Source organism: Girardinichthys multiradiatus, chromosome 4, assembly GCF_021462225.1.
Source record: "Girardinichthys multiradiatus isolate DD_20200921_A chromosome 4, DD_fGirMul_XY1, whole genome shotgun sequence".
In the NCBI taxonomy this organism is placed as follows: Eukaryota; Metazoa; Chordata; class Actinopteri; order Cyprinodontiformes; family Goodeidae; genus Girardinichthys; species Girardinichthys multiradiatus.
Genome location: NC_061797.1, coordinates 37,770,772 through 37,797,599, shown reverse-complemented (window position 1 = coordinate 37,797,599; position 26,828 = coordinate 37,770,772). Strand labels below are relative to the sequence as shown.

At 41.3% G+C, this 26,828-nt stretch overlaps 1 long non-coding RNA gene across 1 annotated transcript; it reads right to left on the bottom strand.

Annotated features, from left to right (window-relative positions):
* Positions 1-535: 535 nt before the first annotated feature.
* LOC124867627 lies at positions 536-5,148 on the bottom strand. Its single transcript, XR_007038112.1, has 2 exons — positions 5,054-5,148; positions 536-856 (listed from the first exon to the last, which is right to left on the bottom strand). It is a non-coding gene; the product is annotated as an uncharacterized LOC124867627 (long non-coding RNA).
* Positions 5,149-26,828: the final 21,680 nt, after the last annotated feature.

Genomic DNA, 26,828 nt, shown 5'->3' with positions numbered 1-26,828 from the left:
TGGTGTATGTCATTGCATTTCACTGTCTTTCATTGACAGTGATGGTGCATACATGTTTCAGCAGGTTCACTAGATATAAGCAAAGATCTTTCAAATGTTGTGAGCCCTTCCTGGATCCTGTCAAGCTGTACCTAACCTAAATGTAAATGTGGCAGCTGTTGCTAAAGAATCAGAGTGAAATGAATTTGCATCACAGGATATTTTTCAGTCTGTCACTTGCAGCAGAGGAACCAGGAGACAATCAGCTGTATTTGTTCGCTAAGAGGGCATGACATTGACATGAAACCTTCAGAGTGTGATGCAGAGGAGGGAAAAAAAACATTACTCACGCTGCCTGATTTAAAAATAGGCTCCAATTTATGCTACCTGGCTGCGCTCAGTTTATGTTACAGCCTACTCAGTTTTGACCTCGGTCTCTTAGTATGGAGAAAATCAACAGCTCCGGTCTCCAAATGTGAGCATATGTCATGAATACAGCCATGCTAAGCCTTTGCAAAGATGTTTACCATAATGCACATGTATTTTTACACACAAGCTTGACACATAACCTCTTATTTTCATCTGCGTTTAGCCTGTGCAAATATGTTTTCTGCTCTAATAACCAATATCTATCACTGAATGGCAGAAAAACTAATAATGGGCATTGCTCACATGAGGTAGCAAATATTTGACATTTGAATACAAATCTGAATACAAATTTGAGGCTGAAACAACAAAAGGTTAGACAGCAGTGACATGCTGTGGTGGTGAGCCTGGAGCGATCACCATGTGAGTCAACATCTCTGGAAGCTTCATGCTGGCTTCCGCCCAGTCACACTTCCAGCCTGGATGCTCTTGATCTTCCGGGATTAGGAAGCTGTGTGGGAAATGGGAGAGAAAGAGGGAGAGACAGATGGGTTTATGTACGCCATCACTCACAGCTGCTGATCCACAGCAGCCGAATGTTACACCTTTGTTTCTGTAGAACATGGATTAGCCTCATCAAACAAGCGTGCCTTGCAGCAAACAATGTGCACATTCAGGGACTTTTTAAATTCACACAGGAGGGGATGACGCTATTAGCAAGATGCTGGGATGCCAGTTTTTGGGAAAAGCTGTGTGGTACCCTCCTGGTGAGATGATAAAATATCACACTAATTATATTAAGAGTGAGAGGTGATCTGCACGCTCACAGACATAACTACTTATTGCACTAAGAAAGCCTTCACAACCTTTAGTAAATACTCTGGATTTTATCTAAATCTGCATCAGGGGTTGACCAGAGATGGAACAGAAAGGTGGGGTCACAGCAGCATGGCACCATACAGAGGAAAACAGGTTGGCCCTGCAGACGAGATTTGATGCCCTGCAGGCTGTCCAGGAGGTGTTAAACCACACCACATGGCAGCATGGAAACTGTCTCCACAGTTAACATCAAGAGCATCTGCAAGAGATGAATATAATAGCCCTGATTAAGAGCATGAAAAGACTATCTAAACCTTTTAGTTTTAAGTGTTTAGGAAATGGAGGACATTCAGATTCATATTTGCTCAGGTTATGAGGGAAACAAACAAATAGAATAAAATGTCTGTCTTCTCCTATTTGCAGTGCAAGCAGATGGAATCTCATTTGTGGTACTGACAAAATAAAATGATCACATAAAAAAAAAATTGCAATGAGACAACTCTTTCCAGAAAGCGTACCTCAGCCTCACTACATAATCCACAGAACATTCTGCCAACCACTTTCAGAGAAAGTAGTTCAGATAGAAACTTGACAGCAAAATCTGTGGATTATCCAGGCTAACTGGGACACAAATTTGGAAAGAGATGCTTTCCTGAGAACTAAATTTTTTCTCCTAAACCTGAGGAGACAGACTATCTCTGCAGATCTGACACCAGAAAATGCAAAAAAATAGAAAACACTCCTAAAAATGTGCTGCAGATTAGCTTCTTTAATAACCTTTTAATAGTTTAAATTAATAATGTCACTTTGTGCATGTCTGAATCAAATTAAAAGCAAATACCCTATCCTATGTTGTATTTTTGACTTCATGACAAAGAGTGGTATTTTATTCCAAATCAAGTAAGCATTTTGAAGGTCTGTAGCCTGCAAACAAGGTTTTCAGCTTAGAAAAAATACATGTAATGGAGAAACTGCCAACTGCAAGGAGAAAGCCAGGCTGGGATCATTATTGCGCTTCACTTTGGCGTGCATGAAAGTGTGAAAATAAGCTGCCAAGAGACACATTCTGCGACAGAATTCACAGCCGAAAAGTACACGCATCAAAAGTGAGAAAGATGAAACACAAATGTTCAGACATTAGAAAACAGAAATAGATTGTGAAATTGAGTGTGAAGAAAAAAAATGTTCAAAACGCTCTGCAGCTGCCTCGAAATCTGCACTCAGATCAGGAAATGAAAAAGACAAAAAGCATCGCAGAACATGTTAAGTGTTCTTCTGAATGCTGTGTTTTTCACAGAAAGTTGTTATGTTAAAAGCTAATAAATGCAATGAAACTGAAAAAAACTGTTTCTGTGATGCTGACAAATAACATAAAATAGAAGGACCCTTGTAGGTCCCTGGATTCAACTTATGAACTTAAGAAACTAGTCAGGCACTTCACAATAAATTAGCTTTTCAGTGATAATTATTTGTCTAACTTATTAAACAGAAAATTAATTTCCCATAATGTGTTTTAAATTTTTATTTTTGTTAAATAATTATGGTTTTAGCTAATAAAAACACAGAATTCAGTTATTTAAAAAAAAGTGTAATAAGGATATTTTTCATAACAAAAATGACATGTCCATTTTATGTACTTCACAATCATGGGGAAGACTGCTTACTTGACAGTTGTCTAGCAGACAGTCCCTGACACCCTCCAGAAGAAGGTAATGCCACAAAAGCACATTGATGAAGAAGCCGATTGTTCACAGTGTTGTATCCAAGAATATAAACAGAAAGTTGGGTGGAAGGAAGGTTGCAAAAAGGTAGACAAGCAGCAGGTATAACCACAGCCTTCAGAAGAGCTGCAAGTCAGTATTTTAAAGCAACCTTGGCATCCTTGACACATGAACAGAGCTACAAGCTGATTGCCTCCATACTATGCCATAATGATGCAGTAATTCATGTTTAAAAAACCCTGACCAAGCAGAGTGCCTATACAGGTCAGTACATTGGCATTCTTTCCAGTGGGCCAATATTTATGTATTAATTATATTGTATATACTGTATATTGTATTTGTATTACATTCCACCTTTCTGAGAAACTGAACTTCATTATGTCCAAGTCATATTAATCACTCTGTAGGTAATAATTATATAGCAGATAGTTTCACTTTTTCTGTTGAATTAGTGACATAACTGAACTTTTCAATGATATTCAAATTTACTGAGATGCACCTATATATTGGTTTTCAATGCTTGTTTGTGTTGTTATTGTGCTCCAGTTGTCAGCAGATGAAAAGTTAAGTGGTACCATGAGTTCCGTGTCACTGCCAGAAATAAAGAGTGGGAATCAAAATGTCCCCCACCAAAAATCCAGGTATAATTTGCTGATGATCTGTGTATTTTCTAGCATGGAGGACTGCCCGAACTCTAGTAAGACAAGGATGGCTCACTATTTTTCAGTGGGTTCATGCAAACAAACACAATATTTGTGTCACTGCCAAAACTTTATACATGATGCTACTGTAATTAGTAACCAAACTCTAGAACGTCTTAAATTCTTTGTTGATTTGTCTGCTTGTCTGCAGCTGGAATGACTTTATAAAGGGCATTTAATAGAGGTTATATAGAATATTTTTCCACTTTAGTTTGAACAGTTTTAACTGTTAGGTGATTAATTTATCCCACCCTTGTGTTAAATCAACACTGAACAGCTTTGTGGAAAGAGTTTCAGAAAAGCCATTTCCTATTTCAACATGACACTGGTTTAATTAAATGTCTACATGGACCGCTGACCCCGACTTCACCCAACGCCTTCACCTCATCCATCATTTGTGCTCCTGACTGTAAACGTATCCTAGGAGACTCCCACAGTGGCAAATTCACAGATGTAATTTTCACAGATGTGAGGGTTGTGAGTTTCTGACTTTGTATTTGTCGCAATAGAAGCTTGACATGAGGGTTTTAATCACTTCTAAGTCTAAGTCCTAGTCCAATTTATATAGAAAGTACATTTGAAAAAAAAGCACAAGTTACACCAACCAACTGTGCAATAATAAAAACCTGTAAAAAACATACTATGTATCCCTTATTGTCATCCATACATTTTAGTAGGGGTTGGATGGAGCAGAAATCATGTAGCATTTGAGGCAGGTAAATTTGGCAGTCATCTGCAAAGAAGGGAAGAAGATCCCTTGTTTTCTCAGGAAACTCCAAAGAGAGCAGATAAAAGAGAAAGTCTGAAGACTGAACCTTTCAGAACCCTAAAGGAAAGACGCACTTCAGTGAAAAGAAAATTTTCAATAAAAGCATTGTAACTTCTTTCTCTGCAGCACATTTAATCTCAATCCAGTGCATTAGACAAGAGATAAGAATATTGTGGTCAACATTATCAAATGCTGCAGTTTGATATGAAAATAAAGGATCCCAAAGCTCCCAGTGTCTTTTGCTGAAGGGATCTAGTTAAAAACTCTAAAGAGTCATGTTTCAGTGCTATGTAGACATTTAAAACCATATTGGAAAATTGAATCTCCAAATCCAATTTTAGCTCAGAAAGGCATTTAATTAAATAAAAAAATGCTATTTGGAATATTTTTAAAAGAACGTTTGTCATCCCCTTGTTATTTGTTTACATCTACCTGGAAATTGCAATAATTCAACAGTGCACATTTTAATCTCCCAGACACACATCTCTGTGCCTGACTCTGGAGCTTCTAAAATTTCAGAGCTTTAGCAGAACAGTTTAATCCACCTACTGTGCATTAAGACTGATGTATTTTCTGCTAAACCACTGCCAACCTGTTAAAGCCACTGGAAACAAGCCTGCATCAAATGTAACTCATCCAGGATAAAGTTTCCACTGGCATGTTCTGCTGCTGCAAAAGCCTGTACTTGTGTTACTTACCGATGAGCATGCTCAGTCGCTGTAGTGTCATCTTTTGCTGTGTTTCTTCCTCTCCATCAGTGTTGTGCCTCACCATCCGTTTCTCCCCTCCTCCAACACTTCCTTTTGAAATTCAACCCTGCTGCCCCTTCCTTTCCTCCTTCAAAATCCCTGCCAACCACCCCCCCTCGTCTCCCTGCTTCGTCTCCCTCTGCCTGATTTAGACCTCTTGCCTGAGAGGAACACCAGAGCACAATAGGTTAGTGCTGGCTGAGCTTAAGTGAAATGAGAAAACCAGAAAATTCTCTTTCATGAATTGATGCAAACAATCAGCAGTGTGAGGGTGAACAGATGAGAAGAGGATGAGATAATGCAGACTGAAACGCAAGGGGAAAGGGCAAAGATACAGTAAAAAAATGGGAGTTTAAGTGAAGGAAGGTGCAGTGAAGGTCAGTAAAGAGAGAGCAGTTAAGGAGTGACTGATGGAAACTTTCATTACTAAGAATCATAAAATAAATTGTCTCTTGACATTTATGACTTGATCTTGTACTGCAGACGATCTCATGCTTGTGTTCTTAGAAAGGAGTTTCTACAAATATTCATTAACACTCAGATTTGAGTTTTCACCACAGCTCAGTAGACGTTTATTCTTTCCACTGTCATGAGGAGTAAGGGTTTTGCAGGACCAACATGCAGACAGGATCGTGGCATGGTAAGTCAAATAGTTCTTTAATAACATTAACATTAAACTTACAGGGAAGCGACAGGACGAGGAAGATAGGCAGGTATACAGACTAGCAATCGGGAGGAATCAGTGATGAGCAATCAAAAACAGAGGGTATACATACTGATGTAGGGTGGAGAATGGACCAATGAACAAGAGGGGCTAATCAGGAGGAATATGGAGCAGCTGGTGACAGGGAGAATGCAGTGCAACTGAAGGAGGGAGGCTAATTAACACAGGTGAGCAGAGAGTCCAGGGAAGTAACAGAAACATATAAACACAATAATTAATCATGAACCTAATCTACAATGAATGAACTAAAATAACACTGAAGAACATAAACAGAATAAGGAAACTAAAGTTCCTAACACAGGCAGATCATGATACCCACTCTACCAGGTGTACAGGGGTCAATTCCAGTTCTTTCTTCGACCCCTGTACTCTGCTTGAACTTGTAATATTTATAATGTGTGAATACACAAACTTCTTGAAACAGAAAAATAAATTGATTTTTTTTCTATCACAACTAATGCAAAGTAAAAAAACCTAGTTGGTAGTGCTCAGCAAGGAGCCCACCAATTAGCTGGTTTTAAATGCTATCGTGGGTCACATTATACTTCATTATTTTAAGGTTGGTCTAGTTTATGTACAAAAGATACACTATATTACTGACCAAAGGAGAAAAAAACACAATCATGTTTGACGTGACATATTCAGAAAGTAGCTTGTTGTCTTATGTAACTCTCCCAAAATGCAGATGATTTTAGGAATAAAAAGTTAATGTCTCCTAATAACAGCAAGTCATGCAACATCTCAATGTTGCATGACTTGCTGTTATCATTTACATTGCCTTGCAAAGGTATTCAAGTGTTCCTTACATGGCTTGTAGTAAAAACTACATACACAACCAATTGAGGCTTTCTATTAACAACATCTCGCTTCTTGCCCCTCTTCCATGATTGCCAGATTTTTGAGTGCACAACTAACAGTTTGCCAGTCAAATGACTCTCTTACCTGAGCTATGGATCTGTGCAAGTCCCCCAGAGTTACCATGGGCTTTATGGCTGCTCCTCTGATTTATGTTGTCTGTTAAGTTAGATAGCCTGTCTTATGATGGATTAAACATATCCTATGTCCTATACCCGAACCTACGTATACTTCTCCAAAACGTTTTCCCTGACCTATCTGCTGTTTTCCTTGGTCTTCATGATGCGGTTTGTTCTCTAATGTTCTCTAACAGACCTCTGACGGCCAGAATTGGAACAGTTTTGTTTATACTGAGATTCAATTCAATTCAATTCAGTTTATTTATATAGCGCCAATTCACAACACATGTTGTCTCAAGGCACTTCACAACAGTCAGATACATACATTCCAATTAATCCTAACCATTGAACAGTGCAGTCGGAGTTAGCTTTTTATTCAAATTGGATAAAAAGTTTTTCTATCTAAGGAAACCCAGCAGATTGCATCCAGTCAGTGACTTGCAGCATTCACTCCTCCTGGATGAGCATGTAGAGACAGTGGACAGTCACTGGCGTTGACTTTGCAGTAATCCCTCATACTGAGCATGCATGTAGCGACAGCGGAGAGGAAAAACAGGAAGAAACCTCCAGCAGAACCAGGCTCAGTGTGAGCGGCCATCTGCCACGACCGACTGGGGGTTTGAGAGAACAGAGCAGAGACACAAAGAGAACAAAGAAACACTGATCCAGGAGTCCTTTCTATGGTAAGGAAAAGTAAAGGTTAATGAATGTAGTTCCTTTAGCCATTTCACCTAGAAAGAATGAACAGATAAACTCTGAGCCAGTTTTCAAGGTTAGAGTCTGAAAGAGAGCACATATAATTAGTTACAGTTAAGGTCAGTCAATCGCCATGTCTAGGAGAGAGAAAGGGTTAAACACTAAAAGACAGGGCCATGTGGATCATCGGTAGAGGGTGAGCATTAAGTTGTTGCCAGCAGAAGCTTGGACAATGCCCCTCTCCAGAAAGGTGTCACAGGTAGACACAGAGTCAGGCCAGGGGTAGCTTCTAGGAAGAGAATAGAGAGAGAACAAAGTTAAAAGCTGAAATAACAGCAAATAAAGCAAAATTGGAGAGTAGTGTGAGAATGTAGCGAAGAGAGTGAAAGTGGTCATTATGTCCTCCAGCAGCCTAAGCCTATAACAGCATAACTACAGAGATAGCTCAGGATAACCTAAGCCACTCTAACTATAAGTTTTATCAAAAAGGAAAGTTTTAAGCCTAGCCTTAAAAGTAGACGGGGTGTCTGCCTCACGGACTAAAACTGGGAGCTGGTTCCACAGGAGAGGAGCCTGATAACTAAAGGATCTGCCTCCCATTATACTTCTAGAGACTCTAGAAACCACCAGTAAACCTGCAGTCTGAGAACGAAGTGCCCTGTTAGGAACATATGGAACCATCAGATCTCTGATGTATGATGGAGCTAAATCATTAAGGGCTTTATATGTGAGGAGGAGAATTTTAAATTATATTCTGGATTTAACAGGGAGCCAATGAAGGGAAGCTAAAATAGGAGAAATATGATCTCTCTTTTTAATTTTCATCAGAACTCTTGCTGCAGCATTTTGAATCAGCTGAAGGCTTTTAACTGCATTTTGCGGACATCCTGATAGTAAAAAATTACAATAGTCCAGCCTTGAAATAACAAATGCATGGACTAGTTTTTCAGCGTCACTCCTGGATAGGATATTTCTAATTTTGGCAATGTTCCAGAGGTGAAAGAAGGAAATCCTAGAAACCTGTTTAATATAGGATTTAAATGACATGTCCTGGTCAAAAATAACACCAAGGTTTTTTACTTTATTACTGGAGGTCAATTTAATGCCATCCAGGTTAAGTGATTGACTAAGCAGTTTCTTTTTTAAAGACTCCGGTCCAAAGACGACAACTTCTGTCTTGTCTGAATTTAGAAGCAGAAAATTTAAAGTTTTTATGTCTTCAAGACATGCTTGTAGTCTATTTAACTTGTTGGGCTCATCAAGATTTATGAATAAATAAAGCTGAGTATCATCAGCGTAACAGTGAAAATGTATCCCATGCTGCCCGATAATTTTACCTATTGGAAGCATATACTGTATATAGTAAAGAGAATTGGCCCAAGTACTGAACCCTGTGGTACTCCACAATTAACCCTGGAGTTTAAAGATGATTCATCATTTACATGACCAAACTGGAATCTGTCAGACAGATAAGATTTAAACCAGCCTAGGGCTGTTCCCCTGATTTCTACAGCATATTCCAGCCTTTTTAAGAGAATATTATGGTCGACTGTATCAAATGCAGCACTGAGATCTCACAGAACCAGAACAGACACAAGTCCATTATCTGAGGCCATAAGAATATCATTAGTGACTTTCAGCAGAGCTGTTTCAGTGCTATGATGAGCTCTGAAACCTGACTGAAACTCTTCAAACAGGTCATTGCTGTGTAAATGCTCACACATTTGATTAGCAACTATTTTCTCAAGAATTTTAGATAAGAATGGAAGATTGGATATAGGTCTGTAATTTATTAAGTCATCTCGATCAAGCGAAGGTTTCTTAAGTAAAGGTTTAATTACAGCTAACTTAAAAGCCTGTGGTACATATCTATTTAAGAAAAGATAGATTAATCATATCTAAAATGGGGCTGGTAATCAGAGGGAACACTTCCTTAAATAATTTGGTTGGGATTGGGTCTAACATACAAGTTGAAGGTTTAGATGAAGCTAATATTTCTGATAACTCAGGAAGCTTCACAGGATCAAAACAGTCCAAAAATAAATCAGGTTCTGCAGTTATTTCCAATGTTGTCTCACTTGCTGAGGATGAAGTAATCATCTTCGGGAGTATGTCAAAGATTTTATTTTTAATAGAATCAATTTTATTTAAGAAGAATCCCATAAAGTCATGGCTGCTAAGAGCTAAAGGAATGGATGGCTCAAAAGAGCTATGACTCTGTGTAAGTTTAGCAACTGTACTAAAGAGAAACCTAGGATTATTCTTGTTCTCTTCTATTAATGATGAGAAATAAGCTGTTCTAGCTTGGCGAAGTGTCTTTTTATACAACAGTAGGCTATTTTTCCAGATTAAGTAGGAATCCTCTAGGTGTGTAGAGCGCCATTTTATTTCCAATTTTCTAACATTGTGCTTTAAAGTACGCAGCTCTGAATTAAACCAAGGAGCTAGCCTCCTATTAATGATTACCTTCTTTTTCAAGGGGGCAGCATTGTGTAATGCATCACGCAATGATGAAGAAACACTATGAACAAAAGAATCAATTTGTGAAGGGGCAGAAACAAAATTATTGCCCTGCATTGTGCTTTTCAGTGATAATGAGGAAATTAAAAGTGGAACAGATTCTTTAAAGGTTGTTACAGCATCGCCTGATAATGATCTACTACAATGAAATTTTCTTTCAGGTGTGGAGTACTTGGTTAAATTAAACTCAAAGGTTATTAAGAAATGGTCAGACAGGACAGGGTTATGAGAGAATATGGTTATGTAATTACACACATATGGACTCTATTTAGTAATTAGGTGACTTCTGAATGCATTTGGTGGTGCTGGATTTTATTTAGGGTAACAGAGTAAAAGGGGCTAAACACAAATAGATGCCATACTTTTCAGATTTTTATTGGTGAAAAATGTTTGGCAAACCATCCATTATTTTCCTTCAAATTTTGAAACATGTAAAGTGAAAATAAATCATTGAACTTCATGATAGTAACCTGATAACAGGTGAAAAAGTTTAAGGGTTAGGGGTATGCATGCTTTTGAAATGTACTGTTCATCAATAATATCTTGATGTCATGTTCTTCAAGGAAAATGACAGATAATTTACCTTCATGCTTTCAGCATAAAAGGGGTTTTTGAGAGCTGAAAGCAACCATTCAAAGCCACTCATTTGGAATCTTATCTTTTCTCAGCCATCAAACGCTCTACTTTATTTACTATATATAGAGAGCATTCTTACTTAGTAAGAAAACTAGACCCACTGCCACCACCACACACAGACATCACTTACTCGTGGAAGTACTTACCATCTACACAAAGAGCAGAAAATACCATAATTTTCTAAACAATGTAATGTCCCTAGAGCCAATCCACACATACAAAACACCAGCCCTGTGATCCCTCTGGTCACATTTAAGCATTCAGAGACAGATGAGTTCATTTTGTGAACTGGAAAACCATCAAGCATTTTTTCCTGGCTCTTTAATTAACCTCCTATCTTGTTTTCCACTCACTGTTGCCACCCAGAGTTCATGAGTCCATGAATAAGTATTTTATTACATGCAGTAATACATGTAGAGCATGCCCATATGGTCTAGAACAAAGACGATCTTTTATGTCTATAATAAATTAATCTGCATTCTTCATCATCAGGGTTTTGTACAGTCTAAAAAGCCATGGCTCTGCAAGAAGGAATTGGACCAATTTGTTGGAACATTTTGTTACATTTCACAGAATTAAAATGTATATGCCGCAAAGATTTTTAAACTTTTCAGCAAGAGCAAGTGGTGCCTAAGGGGGTATGTTGAAGATGTCACACTGTCAGATTTTTAAAACGACTTCACAAACAATTTCTTAAACATACCACCCTTGAGATGCTTCAAACAATCCTTTGGTAAAAAATGTTAATTTAAACCTGTAATTGAAAAATAAGGAACATTACGTTATTGAAAGAATGTTTGAATATAAAATCACTTTATAAACTAAACTGATTCACACAATACGGTGAACAGATCTCACTCTAGGCCTGAAAATGTCTGCATTGTTCTGATGCATAAAGAATGAGCTGTTTAGATGCAGACCACCGATGGGGATGACTGTGGTTAAAATGAGTTCACCCTCTGCTGTGTCTCTATGTGCACAACTCATCATACCAGAGTCAGATATACAGGCTGGTTCACCAGTTCTTTTGCTGACCACAGCATAGACAGGCAGCAGCTCTGATGATTAAGGCAACCTCTGGATGAATACCTATGGTGTCTTTACAAAAACATCTTTTCAGCTCTACAAAGAAGTAAGATCTGGTGCTGCCAGTTACCTAAAGAAGGTTCTGAACAAATTCAATCATTTCAGTCGAAGAAATAATCCCAGTGGAACAATTGGCATACACTGAGATGACCTAAATATGTACAAACTGAAATAATAACTGGACCCCTAATTCTTAAACTAGTTGAAAAGTCAGATTTGCCCCTTAAACTGTTTTTCTCTAAGCTTATCCAGTTTCACCCCATTTAAAAGACGTATCATGCAATGATATCCAGAACAAATACTGTATCCTGAAAGACCAGAGCAGCTTGTGTCACTCTGGTTGCATGAAAAAATGACCTGGTGCTGAAATTTCAGGTTATTTTGGTCAAGGAGAATAAAAAGAGAAAAAAAGACCTGCTGCCCTTGCTGGCCTTACAAAAGAAAATAAAAACTTTTTTCTCTTTTTCTTAAGTGGTTCTGCTACTCTTGCTAGTCATTTCTGTAAGCAAATAGATAATCTAAATTCTGTTTCTCTATTAACTGATTCTTTAAATCAGTTAAAGCGACAAATCCTTCCACTGTCTTTTACAATCTGCGGTGTGGATTAAAAACACATTTCACTTAACATTTTGGATATGCTATTCTCAACATGATTTGCCCCTGATACAGTCAGATGTTGCTACTGTTTTGAGGAGTGCTTTGTCAGTACTTTGAGTTCTCTATTAATTAAAATAGCAGTAAAACGAGTAAATATTTTTCTTTATCTCTTTCCAGATGTGTCCATACCCCACCCCTGGCAGATTTAGATTTTCCATTATTCACATTATACCAAAATTTTGTCAAAAGATAATAAAATTATGCAGAAGTATTATCAATGAGTTGCAAGACTGCCTTGCCATCACCCTAATGTTTAGCTCCCTCCACAGATTCTCTATCAGATTCAAGTCAGAACTCTGGCCAGGCTGCTCTAAAACATTCATTTTACTTCCAGTCAAAGGAAACATGTTGGTAAAACTAAATAATTAATTTACACCTAAACCCAAGAGTATGACTATTTTCTGGCTTAACTGTGTATCACTAATAATATCTGCTGTATTTATGGCCGAAAAGTGGATAGTTGCAACCTGATATGTAAAGAGATCCAATGTGCTTGTGTCCCCTGGAGTTGATGGGCATGTTTACATCTCCAGACTGTAAGACTGATAGATTTATGGACCTTAGTTTCAGTCAACATAGCATATTCATACCAAAGCAATTAACAGAGTGATAGATACAATATATTGTATTTATAAATCATAAAAAGCACAAAAGTATTTTCCCGTTCCCAGCTGTATGGCAATTAGAAAGGAAAAAAGTGCTGATGTGAGGAGAGGGGGAAGGTGGTGAATACCTTCACAAGGCAACGTGATTGCCCAATCATTAGAGATGTGCATCTGTGCTCACAACCGGCAGCTGGATGCTGTCAGAAATAGGCCCATTGAACAGTCCATGGATCTTGCAAAGTGTCATTTTACATCTCTCTTCCATGTCTTTCTAAAGTGACAGCGCATGGAGAGTGAAAGGAACAAGCTCACCAGCTGTTCACAGAAATACTAAAGAAGCAGCAGTTACACCACACCTTCCTAAGGCTCTGTGCCAACTCCGAAAATTTATTTTCTTTCCATCTATTAGCATTTATGATGGGAACTAATTAGTGGGTCTAATTATAATGGCATTTATTTATTATCATGTTTTGCATATCTTCAGTATAAGCAGCTCTCAAAATACACATCAGATAGTATTTGTACAGTCTGATCACTGCATTGTGCACACTGCAAGATTCTTGCAATGTGTCATGTCATTCTCTCTGTATCTTCTCATCTTGTTGTGACCCTGAGCTCTGCCTGAAACCTAATACTCCGTCTACTTCCACCGTTTCATAGCTCTGGCTGTATTAGACTGACTCCCCATAAAAGGCTCACAGATACACATGATGGTGTCTCAAAAAACATCTTCTGGCATCCAGTGACTCCAGCAATGGGAGCCAGAGGGGTGGGGTGTATTGTAACTAAGAGGACACTCCTTTCTCCATCTCCTTTCCCTTGTGCACCTCCATGCTGGCAGCATGCATCCCTTTGTCCCTGATTACGTAAAACGTCTGATCCCCCACCAGCACAGTGAAAAGTCCTGACAGAAGTTATGACCCTACGTCTGCAGCGTGCTCCTCCTCTCTGCATCAAGCAAAGCTTTGCTGCCTCTGAAAAGATGAGGTTTCTCAGCGTAGAATCACAAGCAGTTGAGTCACCACAGACTAAGCTCGTTCTTATATTTAAAATAAATACTTTTTACACTATGAGCACCAACTCCCACAGTCTGAACTCAGAGAGATTACTATCTGGCTCACAGTCAGGATGAGAAAGCTCCAAATGGGGGTGGGGGGAGGATTTTTTTTTTTGTTATTGAGGTCCTTCTGGTGAAGATGAGGAGCCTCAGGCACTCCAGCTTTTTCTGTCTGCCACACTGACCTAGCTACAGCTAATATTCGTCACTGAGCATGTGTGTTTGCCTCAGTCTCTCGATGTGTTCATTCAGTCAAGGACGGGAGCATGGACGTTAACAGGGCGAACACAACCAATCTGAGCACTGAAGCCTTCTGAGGCTGGGACAGAGCAGGGCAAGAGAGGTGTGAAGATATGTGTGTTCAGCTCATGATTTAATCCTCTATAAATAGATGTCTGACATTTGCTTTCTCTTATTCAAGTAAACATTTTTGTGTCTTTCCAGTGCTGTATTTAATGGTAAATATTTAATTCCTGTCTTTTTAGCAAAATGTCAGCACCCTGACATATGTTGCAACTAAACCTGTAACTCTCCCTTGCTGTACCTCTCGCATAAACACACAGCTGACTTCTCACAGAGCCGCTGCACGGGCCAGCTCGCCGTCCCTGATGACCTCATTCGTTCTCGGCTCTCACACGTCGCTGCCTCCGAGTCCTTGTCATCCTCGGAGGCCTCATGTATGTCAACACCAAATGTGCACACAAACCCGCATGCCAGTTTTCAGAGGCTTCGTCGATCCCCATGTGAGGAGCAAGTAGTGTGAGTCAGTGTGTGTTCGGCGTGTGCATGTCGTAGGCAGGGCTATTCGTCCTCATCCTGTCACTTCCTGTGTTCTTCTGTCTGCTCAGGTTTTTGGATGAGTGTTCAGAAAAACAGCAGATCATGGTCACAAATTAGAGACCTGACAAATCTATCAGCTGTCATTGTTTTCTAGATAAATCATTCGTCAAATGTGCCAGGACACCAGACTTAGTCGGTCCGAGGCAGTGGGGGTCCTAAACAGGATTTGATTAGGAAGTCATCCCCCTTTTATCACCCAAGTTTAAAGATTGATGCATTATACATCTAACATGACTATTACTATAATGTGGATAGTCTTGAAGTATTTATATCTCTGGAAATGTTTCACATCTGTACAATGCAACCACAAACTGTATTGCATTTTTCAAATGTGTGCATTTGCATTCAGCCCCTTAGAGTTAATAGTTTGTTGAATCACCTTTCTCTAGGTTTACAGTTGGAAATATACACCTACCTACAGGGGTTGGACAATGAAACTGAAACATCTGGTTTTAGACCACAATAATTTATTAGTATGGTGTAGGGCCTCCTTTTGCGGCCAATACAGCATCAATTCGTCTTGGGAATGACATATACAAGTCCTGCACAGTGGTCAGAGGGATTTTAAGCCATTCTTCTTGCAGGATAGTGGCCAGGTCACTACGTGATACTGGTGTAGGAAAACGTTTCCTGACTCGCTCCTCCAAAACACCCCAAAGTGGCTCAATAATATTTAGATCTGGTTACTCTGCAGGCCATGGGAGATGTTCAACTTCACTTTCATGTTCATCAAACCAATCTTTCACCAGTCTTGCTGTGTGTATTGGTGCACTGTCATCCTGATACACGGCACCGCCTTCAGGATACAATGTTTGAACCATTGGATGCACATGGTTTTCAAAAATGGTTCGGTAGTCCTTGGCAGTGACGCGCCCATCTAGCACAAGTATTGGGCCAAGGGAATGCCATGATATGGCAGCCCAAACCATCACTGATCCACCCCCATGCTTCACTCTGGGCATGCATCAGTCTGGGTGGTACGCTTCTTTGGGGCTTCTCCACACCGTAACTCTCCCGGATGTGGGGAAAACAGTAAAGGTGGACTCATCAGAGAACAATACATGTTTCACATTGTCCACAGCCCAAGATTTGCGCTCCTTGCACCATTGAAACCGACGTTTGGCATTGACATGAGTGACCAAAGGTTTGGCTATAGCAACCCGGCCGTGTATATTGACCCTGTGGAGCTCCCGACGGATAGTTCTAGTGGAAACAGGAGAGTTGAGGTGCACATTTAATTCTGCCATGATTTGGGCGGCTGTGGTTTTGTTTTTTGGATACAATCCAGGTTAGCACCCGAACATCCCTTTCAGACAGCTTCCTCTTGCATCCACAGTTAATCCTGTTGGATGTGGTTCGTCCTTCTTGGTGGTATGCTGACATTACCCTGGATACCGTGGCTCTTGATACATCACAAAGACTTGCTGTCTTGGTCACAGATGCGCCAGCAAGACGTGCACCAACAATTTGTCCTCTTTTGAACTCTGGTATGTCACCCATAACATTGTGTGCATTTCAATATTTCAAGCAAAACTGTGCTCTTACCCTGTTAATTGTACCTTCACACTCTGCTCTTACTGGTGCAATGTGCAATCAATGAAGACTGGCTACCAGGCTGGTCCAATTTAGCCATGAAACCTCCCACACTAAAATGACAGGTGTTTCAGTTTCATTGACAAACCTCTGTATTTTCCACTTCTAGAAGCAGATTTTTCTGTCCATTCTTCTTTTCAAAATAACTCAAGCTAAGTCAAATTAAAGATCGCAAGTCTTACCACTAAAATCTCAATTTAATTAGATCTGGGCTTTAACTCGTTTGTTCTAACACATGAATGGGTTTTGTTGCAAACCATTCAATTCTAGCCCTGGCTGTAGGTTTAGGTAAACCTTCACCCCAATCTCAAGTTTTTGCAGAAAAAAGAAAATTATCAAACTTTTACATGAAGTACTGTATTGCACCGACTACGCCAAAACAAATTCCTTGTATGTCCAAAAACGTACTTGGCAATAAAGCTTTTCTGATTCTGATTCTGATTCTGATTCTGATGAAGCGAGTGCATACGTTTTCTTAAATCAAATGTTCATTTCTATAGAAAATTATGTCGAAAAAGCAAATGATTTGCAACCAAAAGACAAAATAATCACTTAATGAAAAAGAATAGCCATTAGATGATTAGTGTCATTTATTGCTGGAAATGCTATGCATATATTGCCTAGGAAAAACTGCTTAAAGAAAATAAATAAACTGCTTTTATATTATGATGACATTTTAAAACATTTCTCAGTTCTTTAGCATTTTGAGCAAAATTGTTAAGAGCAACAGTGGAAGGTCTAAAGAGGATCCAGAGCTGCAGGTTACAGACCCCTGGTCTAGGTGGATGACCATGTCTTGGTAGGTTTGCAGTTATACCCTACTGGTTGCTATGGATTTTAAGTAAGGGTATTAGTGGGAGATGGGGCTGAATGCAAATACATACCACACTTTCTGATTTTTTTTTGAAAGCCATGTTATGTTTTCCTTCCATTTCACAATTATGTGCTCTTTTGTGGTGATTTATAGTCCAGATAAAATACATTAAGTTTGTGGCTCTAAAATGAAAACCTGAGCATGAATACCATTGCAAAGGAATGTATGTATTGATACCCCTCGGAATAAACTGTGCATGCTAAAAAAATATTAACAGTTTTGTTCAGTTCCTATAAATAAAACTATTCTAGTTTTTCAGAGCTCAGAAACTTTTACTGGCATAGTGGTGAATGAAAATTGTGTAACAAAAGGGTTTTTGAACTTATTAACCTTATTCTTTTAAATAACCTTGTGGAAAAACTGATAATTTGTCTTACTGTTGCAAATAATTTATCCATATTAGTGCAGTATAGGGGACCTTTTAAAAACCATTTAAAAATATTCCACTCAGAAAAAAAACATTTACAGCCTGATTACACTGATAACACAGTGTAACTTTTAAAACATAAAGGATCAGAAGTTTTGTTTTGCACATGTTCCACTAATGCATTGCAGAAAACAACAGTAGACCATATTCAAGTGTTAAATTCATAATTCAGTTTCTAGTCACAATACTTCCCTCAAGAGATGCTCTCAAAGGCCCTAGAAGCCCCTGTGTAGTCGCAGCAACTATTTTGTGATAATTTGTTTAATTATCATCTACGTTGGATATTACCAAGTGTCCTCAAATCTAATTAGAAGGATTTACTGATATTAGTATTTAAGGAGGACTTTAATAAACAAAGACGTTGTGGATAAATTGAGGTAAGACTAGAAAACACAACTGTTAGCGAATTTAATCTTGACTGTTTACATTCATTTATCAGGCTTTCCACATTCTATTTTAATGCAGCAGTGTGGCTCCTTTAATGCAAACCAGAGGGTAACCAAGGGTGGAGCAGGCGCTCGCGACATCACGCTGCAAAGGCTCATAAAATCATCCAGGCCTGCAGTTTGACAAGCAGCATCTCTTTCTGTCTTCTGTGTTCTGCACACCTTGTGACACACACAGCTGTTTTCGTTTTTTCTCGTGACTCATGCTCTTATTTGTTGCTCTGGACATAAATCAGAACAAGTGTCATTACAGTTGGCACCACTGAGTTGGCAACCTGAGCATCCCTGCTGGTTCAGTCTGAGAGCAGGGAGCGAAGGTTTACATATCTGCAAAGTCCTCCCTCAGCTGATTTTAAGCCACTATAGTTAAAGCTCTGAATCATTACATGGGCTACTAATCAAAGGAATGTGTGATTTATTTTGTCAATTTATATGCTGTGACTGTTTCTATAAAGCAAAGCACAGCCTGCAACTGAAAGACATTTTTGTGGTTATTTTGGCAATGCTGTCAGAACTTTAGAAATTCTCAACAAATTTATGTCACCTCTGAAAACGTGTTCATAGTGAATAAAATACCTCAGATCTGTCTCCTTCAAGGCCCTTGAAAAGTTCCTTGATGGACCATAGATTTAACCACCAACAACCTATCCTACGGGGCCTCTGAGTCTTCAAAACTTAAATGCTTTTATTATCTTAGACCTATGTCAAAGTCATTTTATTTACAAATTTTGAAATCTTTTGAATGATCCATAATTAGTAACTTTAAACATTGACAAATGTGTTAAATAAATCTGGTAAATCTCTTTTTTGAATGAAATTAATAATTCTTTGGAACCTTGGATGTGAAAATAGTTCCAGTCAGGAGATAGTTTATCTGTGAGGATTGATTGTTCACATTCTTGGTCTCTCTCTCCTCTAAAGAATAAAGTAGAATAAGATATCAGAATATATTTTTATTTTTGGCTGTCTAAAGTGACATGGTTCACACATTTCTTGAGTTCGCTTGTTGAGTTTGACCAGATCCAAATCCAAAGTGGGACTAAAGCAGAACCAAGAGTCTTCCAGTCACTGAGTGACCTTCAAGCCAGATCCAAACTACTGCTGTGCCAAAATTTTCTACATCAGCTGAGCGGAGAGACAGGACTGCAGGAGACACATGAACAGAAATCCAGGGTCGGTTCTGTGAGTGAACCACCAAGCCAATGCTAGGCTACAGTAAGGCTGCAAATAATTTATTTTGTGATGGTTCTGGTGTTGAAAGCATTTCATAAATCTAACCTAACTAGCTTTAAGTAGCAATTGTAAAGTAGTATTAGATAGGTATCTTTTTGAATTTTTATTTTTTTTAAAATCTTAAATAAATAGACATTAAAGTTATTACATTTAATATAAGACTGGATTAAATTAATTAGGTCCAGGTGTTTTTTTCTTTAATTGAAGTGTGTGGACGTTTGACAAATAAATACAAAATAAATACATCTTTATCTGTGGAAAATACATAAATCTCCTTGCTTCCTTCTTGTATGTGTCATTGAAGTTGTTTTGAGGGAAGGTAATAAATTATCCTTCAGATGGAAATTTCATAGATTTTTGGATTCATTAGGAGAGTAATTGGTCTTTGTATGTTAATTTAGTTTAACTTATCTCTTCTACAAAAGGCTGGTGTTATGGTAAAAAGCCATTCTGCAGCACTGAGTTGATTTACTCCAAACTAAAGCCAACAGAACTAAAAAGCAACAATTATGCTTATAAAGTTACTAAAATGTTCCAAAACAGCAAACCTGGAACAGCTGGAGGTTTTATTCTGATGAGCCTAGAAAATGTTAGTTTCTATTAAACAAACACTGAATTTCTACCGCTTTGAGCCAGGTTATTCCACTGCCCCTGACATAGAACGGCAAAATTAGAAGTTACATAAGACACTGTGTATTGGTAAAATATGTTTGCACGAGGTCAGCTCTGATGAAGCCAACTGAAAAAGGCTCATATGCTCTGCTGAATCAAGCCCTAGCCCTAAAGGCAAACTCATCATCTTCTTCCCTGCCGGAGCTCCAACATCTCCTCCTCTCCTCCTTCTTCCTCCATGTCAGACCTTGGCTCAACCAAATTCAATTAATTCTAGCTCAATCAGAGCGTTTTAGCACATGTCACAGCTTGAAGGTGAAGGTAAGGTTGGCTCCCAAAGTAGGCCAATGCAAGGTGGAACGACCGAGCCATCAAAGCTCTCGAGGCCGGATGTTGGATTTATGTGACAGGTTGCCTGAAGATGTTAGCATTGCTGGGCATCATGGATCTCTCCTAAGTGATCCTGGACTCGGTGCCATGTGACTCAGACGGCTGCATAGATTTTCCCCCTCAGCCAGGAGAGAGCATCCTGTCCCCTGCTAAGCATTCGACCTGCCACAGCCGAACTCTTCACTCCTGGCTGACACATCACAAGGAACAAAACTCTAAACATTATTTAAAAAGAAGTGTGTGCAAATAATTACTCAAATAATCACTTATAACAGATGAGTGAGATCAAGCAAGTTTCAAATACAACCACTTTAATGACTTTGACGATGCAGTGCTTTACACAAGTACATTTTCTCACATTAACAAAAACATTAGTGTATTTTATTAGAATTTCATGTGGAAAAAAGTGGTGCATAATTTTGAAGAGGAAGGAAACTGATATAAATAAAATAAAAAAATGTGGCATGCATATGCATTCATCCCCATTTACCCAGAAACCCCTAAATACCAGACAACAACTCAACAACTTTACGCATACAGTCGGAGCTACAATGGGAGGGTTTAAATCTAATGTTAGAATGAACCAGTCAAAGTCCAGACCTAAATCAAAATGAGAATATGTGGCAAGATTTGAAAATTCACAGATGTTCCTCATGTAATCTCACCTAGGTTGAGCTTGCTGCAGAAACTGATCTTAATTATCTAGATCTATAAATTAGACGTGCAGGTCTAATTGCAGCCAAAGGTGGTTGTACAAACAGTTGACTCCAAGGAATCACAGATAAAAGATCTGGGAACGTAAAATCTCTGACTCTCTAGCAAGAAGGCGAGGATTCATACATCAACTGTAACGATACAGCAGAGGGCATTTGGGACAGATGCATCTCCAGATGGTTCTGAGGAACCTGGGATATTCTAGGTCAGACTGCTTTGAGGCCTCTGTGTTCAGAACAGCTAAAAGAACTGTGATTGACAGCGACCCTTTCACAGCCTGTCATGTCACATGTAGTCCGTGATGATGAAATTTCCCTGTCTTTTTTTTACCTAGTCAGCTCTTCCTCACTGTTTTTTTATTCAATTCAGAATTCAGACTAACCAATAGATATGCAGTACATAAATGTGCCACAATATTTCACAAGTTAATTACTTATTTGTCTGCTGAGATACCAAGATAGTGGTTTGTTGTCAGCAATGAATATCTTAAAAAAAAAACTGGTAGGGATTAAAAAACTTTAGCACTCATCTAGTTTTCTGGAATCGGTGACGGGTCAGACAAAGTGCGGTTCGAGAATCCCTCATGATGACTACAGAATCGCAACACGTGACGTTGCCCGGTACGGCGGAGCCGGGGTCCCACCCTGGAGCCAGGCCTGGGGTCGGGACTCGTCGGAGAGCGCCTGGTGGCCGGGTTGCTCCTCGTGGGACCCGGCCGGGCCAAGCCCGAATGAGAGACGCGAGACCATCCCCCAGTGGGCCCACCATCTGCAGGGGGAACCGTGAAGGACCGGTGCAAAGAGGATTGGGCGGCGGACGAAGGTGGAGACCTCGGCGGCCCGATCCCCATATGCTGGGGCTGGCTCTAGGGACGTGGAATGTCACCTCGCTGGGGGGTAAGGAGCCTGAGCTAGTGCGGGACGTCGAGAGATATTGACTAGAAGTAGTCGGGCTCGCCTCGACGCACAGCGTGGGCTCTGGAACCCATCTCCTCGAGAGGGGCTGGACTCTCTTCTACTCTGGAGTGTCCCACGGGGAGAGGCGGCGGGCTGGGGTGGGTTTGCTTGTTGCCCCCCAGCTCAGCCGTCTCGTGTTGGGGTTTACCCCAGTGGATGAGAGGGTCGCATCCCTGCGCCTTCGGGTTGGGGAGAGGTCTCTGACTATCATTTTGGCCTATGGGCTGAGTGGTAGTGCGGAGTATCCGGCCTTCTTGGCGTCCCTGTCAGGGGTGCTGGATAGTGCCCTCTTGGGGACTCCATTATTCTGCTGGGGGACTTCAACGCCCACGTGGGAAACGACAGTGACACCTGGAAAGGCGTGACTGGGAGGAATTTCCTCCCCGATCTGAATCCAAGCGGTGTTTTGTTATTGGACTTCTGAGCTAGTCATGGATTGTCCATAATGAACCCCATGTTCAAACATAAGGGTATCAATCAGTGCACTTGGCACCAGGATACACTAGGCAGGAGGTCAATGATCGACTTTGTTGTCGTATCATCAGACCTCCGGCCGCATGTTTTGGACACTCAGGTGAAGAGAGGGGCTGAGCTGTCCACTGATCACCACCTGGTGGTGAGTTGGATCTGCTGGAGGAGGAGAAAGCCGGACAGACTTGGCAGGCCAGAGCGCATAGTGAGGGTCTGCTGGGACGTCTGGCGGACCCCTTGGCCAGGGATGTATTCAACTCTCACCTCCGGGAGAGCTTTGACCACATTCCGAGGGATGTTGCAGACATAGAGTCCGAGTGGACCATGTTCTCCACATCTATTGTCGATGCTGCTGCCCGTAGCTGCGGCCATAAGGTCTGCGGTGCCTGTCGCGGCGGCAATCCCCGAACCCGGTGGTGGACACCGGCAGTAAGGGACGCTGTCAAGCTGAAGAAGGAGTCCTATCGGCTGTGGTTGGCTTGTCGGACTCCAAGCATGCCGCGGCCCGGGCGGTGGGAGAGGCAAAAACTCGGACCTGGGAGGAGTTCGGTGAGGCCATGGAGAAGGACTACCGGTTGGCCACGAAGCGATTCTGGCAAACCGTCCGGCGCCTCAGGAGGGGGAAGCCATGCTTCGCCAACACTGTTTACAGTAAGGGTGGGGAGCTGCTGACCTCGACTGGGGACATTATTGGACGGTGGAAGGAGTACTTCGAGGATCTTCTCAATCCTGCCATCACGCATTCTGTGGTGGAAACAGAGGCTGGGGACTCGGGGTTGGACTCTTTCATCACCCAGGCTGAAGTCACCAAGGTGGTTAAAAAGCTCCACGGTGGCAGGGCTTCGGGGTTGGATGAGATCCGCCCTGAGTACCTCAAATCTCTGGATGTTTTTGGGCTTTCATGGTTGACACGCCTCTTCAACATTGCGTGGCGGACGGGGACAGTGACTTTGGATTGGCAGACTGGGGTGGTGGTCCCCCTACATAAGAAGGGTGACCGGAGGGTGTGTTCCAACTACAGGGGGATCACACTCCTCAGCCACCCTGGTAAGGCCTACGCCAGGGTATTGGAGAGGAGAGTCCAGCCGATAGTCGAACCCCAGCTTCAGGAGGAGCAGTGTGGTTTTCGTCCCAGCCGTGGGACACTGGACCAGCTCTATACCCTCTACAGGGTACTCGAGGGTTCATGGGAGTTTGCCCAACCGGAGCAAGCATTCGACTGTGTCCCCCGTGATGCCCTGTGGGGGGTGCTCCAGGAGTATGGAATCGGGGGCCCTTTACTAGGGGCCATCTGGTCTCTGTACAAGCGGAGCAGGAGTTTGGTTCGCATTGCCGGCACTAAGTCGGACCTGTTCCCAGTGCATGTTGGACTCCGGCAGGGCTGCCCTTTGTCACTGGTGTTGTTCATAACTTTTATGGACAGGATTTCTAGGTGCAGCCAAGGGCCGGAGGGGGTCTGGTTTGCGGACCAGAGGATTTCGTCTCTTCTTTTTGCAGATGACGTGGTTCTGCTGGCCCCCTCTAGCCAAGACCTACAGCATGCACTGGGCCGTTTCGCAGCCGAGTGTGAAGCGGCTGGGATGAAGATCAGCTCCTCCAAGTCCGAGGCCATGGTTCTCAACCGGAAAAGGGTGGCTTGTCCTCTTCAGGTTGGAGGGGAGTTCCTGCCTCAAGTGGAGGAGTTTAAGTATCTCGGGGTCTTGTTCACGAGTGAGGAAAGAATGGAGCGGGAGATCGACAGACGGATCGGTGCGGCTGCCACAGTAATGGGGGCGCTGTGCCGGTCCATTGTGGTGAAGAGAGAGCTGAACCGAAAAGCGAAGCTCTCGATTTACCGTTCGCTCTATGTTCCTACCCTCACCTATGGCCATGAACATTGGGTCATGACCGAAAGAACGAGATCCCGGATACAAGCAGCTGAAATGAGCTTCCTCTGTAGGGTGGCCGGGCACTCTCTTAGAGATAGGGTGAGGAGCTCGGCCATCCGGGAGGGGCTCGGAGTAGAGCCGCTGCTCCTCCACATCGAGAGGAGCCAGTTGAGGTGGCTCGGGCATCTATACCGGATGCCTCCTGGACGCCTTCCTCGGGAGGTCTTCCAGGCAAGTCCCACCGGGAGGAGGCCCAGTGGACGACCCAGGCCACGCTGGAGGGACTATGTCTCTCGGCTGGCCAGGGAACGCCTTGGGCTCCCCCCGGAGGAGCTGGAAGAGGTGTCTGGGGAGAGGGACGTCTGGGCATCTCTGCTGAGTCTGCTGCCCCCGCGACCCGATCCCGGATAAAGCGGAAGATGACAAGTACGAGTAGTTTTCTGGAATCTCAGAATAAATTAGACTGCTGATTTATCTAGCTATTGAACAATTACTTTAATTCACCAGATAAATCTAAGTGTGCTCCATGACTAGAGGGCTTTGCAGCTCTGCCAAAAGTATGAATGAATATGTAGTTTCAACCACCGAGGAGATCTTTCTAGTCCATATTCTATTTCACTACACATGTCAGCTTTGCCATATCGAATATTCTCATCTCTTTGAGAAAGAGTTTAAATGTAAACTCCTAGAAGCCACGTGAGTCACGCATGACATGACCACCCACGCCTGAGTGTGGGGGTTGATGAGTAATTCTGCTTGGACTGAAGCAGGAGGTGAGTATTTAAAGACAGATCCTAGCGCAGAGAGAAAACGCTGAAACACAAACACGGTCCTGTAATACACATCTGATAGCCAGTGCATGACCTTGATAGGCAAACTGACAGCAGTCAGCTGATGAAAACTGATGGCTTAAACTTGACCAAATGTCTCCGAAAGCAGAGCTAAAAATTGCTGGAAGCCACACCAAAGCAGAGCTGCAACAATACAAAACAAGCAAAAATCCATCACTTATCAAAGTGTCTTGCAAAGGTAGTTACCGCCCTTGTTGTCAGATTACAAACGTATATATTTTATTGGGATTTTATGTGATAAACCAGCAGAAGACAGTGTATAATTGTGAATGGGAAGGAAAATAATGTATGAATCTGAGAACTGGGGCTGTGCATGTATTCAGCCCCCCTGAGTCAATATTTGTAGTGCCACCTTTCCCAGGAGTGACAGCTAAAGGCAGATTGGTTTGAGAACATCTGTGAACATCACTTTATCAACTCCTGCCACAGATTACATTTAGATCTGGACTATACCTTGGCCATTCTACGTAGAAATCTGCTTCAATCTAAAGCCTTTCTTTTTAAGCTTTGACTGCATGTTTAGTGTCATCCTGTGAGATAGTGAAACGCGGCCACAGTTTTGACTCTTACAAGTTTCCCTAGCCCTCCTGAACAAAAGCATCCCCGCAGCCTCATGCTGTCAACACCATGCTTCAGTGTGGGTATGGTGTCTTCAAGTTAAAATGCAGTGCTAGTTTTCTGCCACAAATAGTTTTGTATGCAAAAAAGTTCCATATTGGTCTCATCTGGCCAGAGCACCTCCTTTCAGATGTTTCCTGTGTCCCCTACCTGACATGGAGAAAATTGCATATGGGACTGGTTGTGGCGTTTTTCTTGGTGCTTGTTATGGCCTCTCTAAGGGTGACCAGACCACAACATGAAGGTGATTAATCCTTGTCATACCTTAAGCAGCCACAACACACAGTTGTGCAATTTTACACTGATTTATTTATAAGGTGTTAATAATGAGAAGGAGCTGGTTGTAACTTCAGAGTGGACTTTATGCCAAAACAACAAAGAAAATGAAACAATTTAAATATTAATCAAACCTACTTAGTTGAAATAAATAAATCAAATGACAATAACTTACGTCCATAACTAAGATAAACAGGAGAAAACTAGGAACAAAATAAAAGGCAGTCCACCCCTAATAACTCCTCTACATCACATGAAACTGTAAAGGTGTTTACAAAGGCGCTCCACAGGCGAAGGTGTTGCTGGTTGGAATGAGCAGAGGATTAATCTGCGGCAGTGTCATCTCTTACACCATCTCCACTTAAGTAACCAATAACTATCTGTTTGTTTTCTGGGTCCACCAATCACAGAGAGGCACTTGCATAGTCATATTTACATATTAAAAAACTGCACCTAACCACAGCAGTTGTAACTCTGCTCTTCCAGAAAGGCCAGATTTATGGATTGCACGCCTAATTGTCCAGCCTTCAGTAGGTTCTACCACCTAAAATGTGGAATCTCTGCAGCTCCTCCAGAGTTACCATGGTAACAGTATTTGCT